The sequence below is a fragment of the Ostrea edulis genome, chromosome 2 (genome assembly GCF_947568905.1).
Source record: "Ostrea edulis chromosome 2, xbOstEdul1.1, whole genome shotgun sequence".
Lineage (NCBI taxonomy): Eukaryota > Metazoa > Mollusca > Bivalvia > Ostreida > Ostreidae > Ostrea > Ostrea edulis.
The window spans coordinates 96,849,077-96,857,546 of NC_079165.1; positions in this window are offsets into that span (position 1 = coordinate 96,849,077).

Sequence of the window (8,470 nt, forward strand, 5' to 3'; positions counted from 1 at the left end):
TTTTTGTTCTTAGCGGTGGCCTAGAGGTTACAGCGTTCGCCCTGCATGCGAAAAAGTTAACGGATGTCCCATATCACAGTAGGTGTGACACGCTAAAGAACCCTCACTGCTCAATGGCCGAGCAAATTTGAAACCCTTCACCGGTCTTGACGTATCCATGTGAGTGAAAAATTCTCGAGAGGGACGTTTAACAAGATATAATCAATCTTCCGCTTCTTTGTCGCACCTAAAACTGTCCGACACCGTTATCCGTAACCAGTTCATTGATTGAATATTGTTTAACGTCCCTCATGAGAATATTTCACTCATGGAGACGTCACCACTGCCGGTGAAGGGCTGCAAATTTTTAGGCTTATGGTCGGCGCTTAAATGGCGATTGACAGGTTTTTGCGGTCTCATCCGATTGATTAAATATTGTTTTTTGTTATACCCCTATAAAACAGTTCCTATATAACTCCTTACAAAAAAAAGTCCAACATTTCGACTGTTCTGGCGACTGTTGGACCGGGAACTGTTAAAATCGACTGTTAAAAAAGACTGTTGACCGATGACGTCATATGGTGCTAACTCGAGTTATCTTTTCGTGCCGTTTGGATAAAGAGAAATGGTAGCCTGGTACCCGAGGCCTTCCGATGTTCAAAGAACGAAGTAGCGGATTCATAATTTGCGACAGCAACGGAAGATGAAATTCAATTAATTTTTCAAAGTACGGACAGCAAGAACATAAAAAAAATATTTGTTCATCATTTTCTAGAATCAATTGTATAAGATGAAGTTTACTTATTTTTATTTTATTCGTGTTAAAGCTGTTATACGCAAGTCATATGATTCTTGGTCTGCTGATTTGTTTACGTAATGGTGAGGTTCACTGATTTGACTGGTGATGAAATACGGAATTTATTAGATGAAAAGCAGAGCAGATACACGAAAAATATAATTATCAATTAGGATATTGAGTATGTTTTCTTTTAAACTAGTGGAATCAGTGATAAATGTATGTAATCACACTGTCATGTGCACGTAGTAAAAACAACCTAAAAAATGAAGGTGTATAACAAAACAGTTATTAACTGGGTTCGAGGACAACAGCTGTTTTGTTTGACCCGAGAACGGGTCTGTTGCCCTCAGCCTACGGCTTCGGGCAACAGACCCGTTCTCGGGTCAAACAAAACAGCTGTTGTCCTCGAACCCAGTCAATAACTGTATAATGTTCCGCTCGAGAATATTTCACTCATATGGAGACGTCACCACTCGGCGCATAGGCCATTGAACAGGGAGGGTTCTTTATCGTGTCACACCTACTTGGACACGGGGCTTCGGTTTTAACGGTCTCATCCGAAGGACCGCCCCATTTAGTCGCCTCTTACGACAAGCAAGGGGTACTGAGGCCCTATTCTAACCCGGATCCCCACAGGATCTCCCGTATCATCCGAAATACCGCCCCATTTAGTCGCCTTTAGTTTTTGCCGCAACCAGTTGACGAAGGATATGATAGGCCAATGTATCTAGAGGTGCAGAACTATTTCTCTTTTTTTCAGATTGAAGGGGGTCAGGATACATTTGGGGGTGGGGTTTGACATAGAACTCTAGGGGGCGGGTTGAATTCCAAAATTCATCAGATATAACTTCACAAATATGATGAGTCCTAGGGTTTTCGGAAATGAACAGATATTGGCAGGCCCTACAAATTCGTATTAAGGTCATGTGGCTCAAGTGACCTTCACCTCTGACTATGAACATAAAAATTTGTTTAACATTATAACCAGGATAGCATCTTCAGAAATGACAAGAGGATGACAGGACTTACTAGTATCAAGGTCAAGTGACTCCAGTGACCTTGACCTTGGAAATTGGTAATACTTAAAGGTCATGTGAAACGATATCCTGAAGAAATTGAATGGAAATTCATTAATCAAGGTTTATTAAACAAGAATTCATTTTTAATTTTTTTGTTCAATGCATTATAACGTCATAACAGCTGATCAAATGTACTCGATCACGAAAATGATCTTTGATGATCGCGTCTTATCTCCCTTGCTGATGACGTCAAAAAGACCCACTGTGATGTAAACAACTTCATACACAAAAAACACATTCCATTAATGAACGTGAACTTAGAATATAATTTCTTATTCTATCTACATTACAAACTCTATCAGTCAATGATATTCATATAGTTTCATGTTTTTAGGCGTATACGTGTAATAATATAATCCCAAATATATGTAACTTTTATAATCACACGGCCTCTCACCTCTGTCGGCGCGGGTTCGAATCCCGCTCGCGCCGGTAAGTGAGAAAGTTTCCCAGTTTACTTTCGGAAGGTCGGTGGTCTCTTCCCAGGTACATTGTATCAGGGTTCTCTCTTCCATCAATAAAAAAACGGCGCCACCAGATAACTGAAAAATTGTTGAGTGTGGCGGATTGATTGATTGAATATTGTTTAAACGTCCCTCTCGAGAATATTTCACTCATATGGAAACGTCACCACTGCCGGTGAAGGGCTGCAAAATTTAGGCCTATGCTCGGCGCCTATGGCCATTGAGCTGGGAGGGGTCTTTATCGTGCCACACCTGCTGTGACACGGGACCTCGGTTTTTGCGGTCTCATCCGAAGGACCGCCCATTTAGTCGCCTCTTACATAAACAAGGGGGTACTGAGGACCTATTCTAACCCGGATCCCCACGGGATCAATCAATCAATCTTATTATCAATACCCGTATCAATCTTCGCTGCGAGTTACGTCACTTTGCGGGGTCAGCCAAAGGTCAATCGGTGAAAAACCAAGTTTTCCTTCCAAACCTTACCAAATGTAAGACGTTATTACTTTGAATTTTAGCCAATTACCAAGTTTTCATACAATTTAATGGGTTGCCCGAATCTGGGGTATTATTGTAGTTGACTGCAATTGATAGAAAAATAACAGATTTTTATCCGGGAGATGGCGGACAAGGGACGTAACTTGCGCGAAGTGTTGATACGTGTATCATATGATTTAGTTGAATTAAAATTGTAGATAAACCTTTCGTTCTTAATTCAAAAGGAAAATCATGAAGTATTATTCAAAAATTATAATTTATAATTCCATATACTGTATTATTACTGATAACTGAACATGCTTATTAAAAAAAAAATCAATGAATATTTTTCTATTGCTTGATTAAATATTGTGTAACGTCCCTCTCAAAAATATTTCACTCATATGGAGACGTCACCACTGCCGGTGAAGGGCTGCAAAATTTAGGCCTATGCTCGGCGCTTATGGCCTTTGAGCAGGGAGGTATCTTTATTGTGCCACACCTGCTACAACACGGGACCTCGGATTTTTGCGGTCTCATCCGAAGGACCGCCCCATTTAGTCGCCTTCTGAGGACCTTTTCTAACCCGGATCCCCACGGGATTTTTTTTTGAAATAATATTTGAACAGCATGGATATAAAGTTAGGAAGTAAATTACCTGTTATAGAATTAAATGCAAGTAGCAATTTTTATATATAACTTACGATTGTAAAATATAGAAGCATTTTATTCTTAAATTAAAACACGAGGAAACACTAGCTGATTATGAAGAACCGTGCACTAGTACAACAGATGACATCCATAATACATTTGAAACATTTAGGACATTCTGATAAGCTACAGGTCAGTGACTTCTTGGGAACATTCGTAGATGCAGAGTTTTGAGACTACCGAATTTAAAATTTCGTAGATGGCATCCTTTAACTCATCTCGAGTGATGTAGTTGCATGCATTACTCTGTTGAGTTTTGGGTCTTTATCCTGGAAATTTGCTGACTTCTTTTGCTAGGCTTCCTTTTGCCCCTTACCATTGGTCTGAGAACATTCTCTTGTGTAGTAGCCTTGTCTTCATATGTAGAGATATTTGGGTTCAGGTTTTTCACTTGTCTAGTAGGTCTCCTGCGATCTCCATACTGCTGTTCTTCTTCAGCTCTGGGATATCTCGTAGCCTCTTCAGACTCTACAACATATTCTATTGCTTCTTCTATGGTTTGAGGGTCTCTCTTGAGTTCCACAAGAACCCTTTCTTTTTCATTTAAGTCAAGTAGGAATCTTAAAACCAGATCCAATTGTCTTGTTAAATTATTTCTTTTTGGATACGCCTTACTGTACAGTCTTTTTAATTCTGCCGTGTATATCTGTACGTGTTCTCCATTCTTTTGGTCTCTTCTACCAAATTTAGTCTGGTAGGTTCTGTTTGTTTCTATCGTGCCAAATGCAAGGTGAAGATAACGAACAGTGATCAATCTCATAACTCCTACAAGCAATACAAAATAGATAGTTGGGCAAACACGGACCCCTGGACACACCAGAGGTGAGATCAGGTGCCTAGGAGGAGTAAGCATCCCCTGTTGAATCTATTTCCTAATTCTTCTGTTAGCTTACTGTAATTTGACAGGACTTCTGGTCTCAACTCTTCATAAGCTAATTCTCCTGTAGGGCCTGTTGAGTCTAGGCAACAGTTGACCTAGTTTATCCTCATATGTCCTGTTATTGTATCCGGCCACTGCTTCGAATCTGTTTATGTATGCCTTCCATTTTTCATCTAATTCTCCCCTGAATGCTGGTAACTTCACTGAGTTTGTTTTACTTTTAGAGCGAAAAATATTCCTGATAGATACTGAGCTATTACTTCTCCTAACCAATTCTTCATCATCTGTGTCCGATTCATTGTCCTGACCAATTCCTCATCATCTGTGTCCGATTCATTGTCCTGACCAATTCCTCATCTGTGTCCGATTCATTGTCCTGACCAATTCCTCATCTGTGTCCGATTCATTGTCCTGACCAATTCCTCATCATCTGTGTCCGATTCATTGTCCTGACCAATTCCTCATCATCTGTGTCCGATTCATTGTCCTGACCAATTCCTCATCATCTGTGTCCGATTCATTGTCCTGAACAATTCCTCATCATCTGTGTCCGATTCATTGTCCTGACCAATTCCTCATCATCTGTGTCCGATTCATTGTCCTGACCAATTCCTCATCATCTGTGTCCGATTCATTGTCCTGACCTACTGCCCTATTGTTGACTGGGATCTTTTCTTAGTATAAGCCCTGTGTTTCTTATTTACACTTGTAGGTAGGAGGGGTATCCTACTAGAATAAATATCAGCTGTCTGTGGAGAATGGGTAAGACCTTGAGGGGAAAGTACCCTATGTGTGGTTTGCAAGTGTTCTGATCCACTAATGAAATGATCTTCATCACACTCAATAAGAATTCTTCATCACTTGTGTCTCTTAGAGTATGTATCTGTCGGTCAGTTGACATTTTTTTTATGTTTGTCTGTAGATCATCATTCCCTTTTATTTCACTTCCAGTCATTTTCATTATCTGTTCTTCTCTCAGTGCTGTCTGATGTCGCGTAAACATTTTTATTTTTCTAGATTAATATGCGAGTCCGAATCTCTGGATCCACTCCTGAAAAATGTGGATCCCACTTCTGACACCAAAAATACGCTACTTGGCTATCCCACTTCTGACATCAAATAGCACTACTAAATTTAGGACATTCTACACCTACATGAATATTTTAGCGCTATTTCAATATTGTGGTTATTCGTATAAAAAGGAAAATGGGGTTGCCATTAGATTTTAGACTATTTTTATTACGATAAATCATAAATAAAATGTACACAAGTTCATACGACTTTTAATCTTTTTAAAATGATAGTTAAGGAGGTTAGCTCCTGAGCTTTTGAGTACAACTGCGGTCAACAGAGGATGCTTACTCCTCCTAGGCACCTGATCCCACCTCTGGTGTGTCCAAGGGTCCGTGTTTGCCCAACTATCTATTTTGTATTGCTTGTAGGAGTTATGAGATTGATCACTGTTCGTTATCTTCACCTTGCATGCTACAACCAAGTATTTACTGGTTCAATATTGATCCCATTGGTGCAAACACATTACACATTTATAACTGAACCCTATCCAGTTGAAATTTTTTGTGTCAAATCAAATTTGGAAAGAGTTTGGCAGGGACTGTATTTTGTGGCGGAAGGATTCATTAATCAAAACGTTCTAATTCTGCATGATATCACAGTTTCTGTTTCATCCAATGTATCGTCTATTTTTATACTCCTATACGTGTATTTCAGTTTTATGATTTATGATACAGGTAGTTGAGACTTGGAACTAGTTCAACTGTTGTAAATTATTAACTTGGTTGATACATTTTTCCAAACAGAAGACCGATTCATAAAAAAGTTGTAATTAATTTACTCGAAATTTTGTATACAAATTCAGTATTTTCGCCAATAATTCAAAAATTTGATCTCCAACCCCACTTTTTAAAGTTGCATTTCAAATTGTAAGACCAGACCTTGAAAATTGTGTAAAAGTTTAGAAATTGACTATACTCATAATATGTCCTTTTGAACTATCAATTTTGATATCATGAAGTTTTTCGTATATCAAGTGCAAAAAGGTCATTATTTATTTCCATTACTAGTATTAATTAAATTTTTTATCTGTAGTGTTAGAAGACATGATTATGTATCTATTTTATGTAATGATTGATTTGTGGTGCTTATGTTGTGTTGACACCTACAGAAAAATCAAGTTTAATTGAAAAATCAATATAAGCACCCAGGGGTGCATGAGCCGAGTTGCATGGGATACATTGTAAAGTCATGAATGATGTGGCATATTTATAATTGTGAAGAACTAATTTCACTTTTAAACTTTTCAAGTTACTGTCCAGAAACCATATTTGTCTGAAGTTTTCAATCTATTTTCGGTCACTGTGACCTTGACCTTTGTTCTCCAAAATCAATAGGGGCATTGTTTTGCTGGTATTCAACAATATATCCAAGTTTCATTTGAATCAAATTAAAATAATTCGAGTTATCCTCCTGAAACCCAAATTTTTTTTTGGAAATTTAAATCTATTTTCAGTCACTGTGACCTTGACCTTTGACCTATTTTCTCTTAACTCAATAGAGGTCTTCCTTACCTGGTACATAACAATATCTAAAGTATCATTTGATTCGGATTTAAACTTTCCGAGTTATCATCCGGAAACCAAATTTTTTCTGAAATTTTCATTCTATTTTCGGCCACTGACCTTGACCTTTGACCTATTTTCTCCAAAATCAATTGGGGTCTTCCTTACCTGGTACATAACAATATCTTCAAGTACCATTTGATTCGGATTTAAACTTTCTGAGTTATCATCCGGAAACCAAATTTTTCTGAGATTTTCATTCTATTTTCGGTCACTGTGACCTTGACCTTTGACCATTTTTCTTCAAAATTGATAGGGGTCTTCCTTACCTGGTACCCAACAATAGATCAGTTTCATTTGATAAGATTGTAAACTTTTCGAGTTATCATCCGGAAACCAATTGTTGACGCCCTCCCGTGAGCATCACCAAACCAATAGCCGAGTTCAACTTCGTTGCAACTCGGCTAATAAATTCTAAGTGCAAAAAAGTCATGTTTAGAACACTATAGCTCAATATTGATTGATTAATGTTTTCCGCCACGCTCAACAATTACAATTTTTTAGTTATCTGTTGGTGCACAGTTTTTATTGGTGGAAGAGAGAACTCGGATACAATGTACTTGGGAAGAGACCACCGACCTTCCAAAAGTAAACTGGGAAACTTTCTCACTTACCGGCGGGATTCGAACCCGCGCCAATATAGCTCAATAACAAGCGTTGCGACCCCAGTTTTTCTTTTTAATTTCCTAATTCTCCTTCAATGTAGAAATCAAAAATACACTTCCCAAAGAATTGACATTACTCCAAATCTCGGGTGCGAACCACTTTAAACTTCAGTATCTGATGGCATGGGGTCTTGAAATCCACAGGCATCTGATGTATGGACACTGCACTACTCCCCCCCCCTTTTTTTTTCGGCGATAGTTTCTCCAAAATATGTGGATTCCCTTGTCTAACCCATCCCAATTTCGATTTATGTAATCGTTTGACTTTCCCACTTTTTGTAAGATTTAGAGATTGCCTTCTACCGGCTTTATTATTACCGATAGAAGGCCAATCTCTAAAGCTTACAAAAGTGTGAAAGGGTTACATAGATCGAAATTTGCATGGGATAGGCAAGGGATCCATACATTTTGGAGGAGAAATTATCCCCGGAAAAAAGGTCAGGACAGGAGTGGGGGGGGGGGGGGGGGGTAGTAGTGGCTATACTTCAGGTGCCTGAGCTGTGCTGTGTCGAATTCTTCAATATCATCCTTTATTGAATAACTTTATTCGCTTCCCGTGCATCATTCCTGACTGGTTTAAACTGATATAGTTGAACCACAAAGTCGGGCAGTTCGTCAGAAATTAGTCCATATCCATTAAATGTATTGAGATATTTCGTTGAACAAAACGGTAGGCCTACACTATTTAAGTATTTTGGCGTTATTACATCGATGGGTCGTTGTGACGTCACGAACACACATAATCAAGAACGATAAGCGGGTAACAAATTCATTCCATGT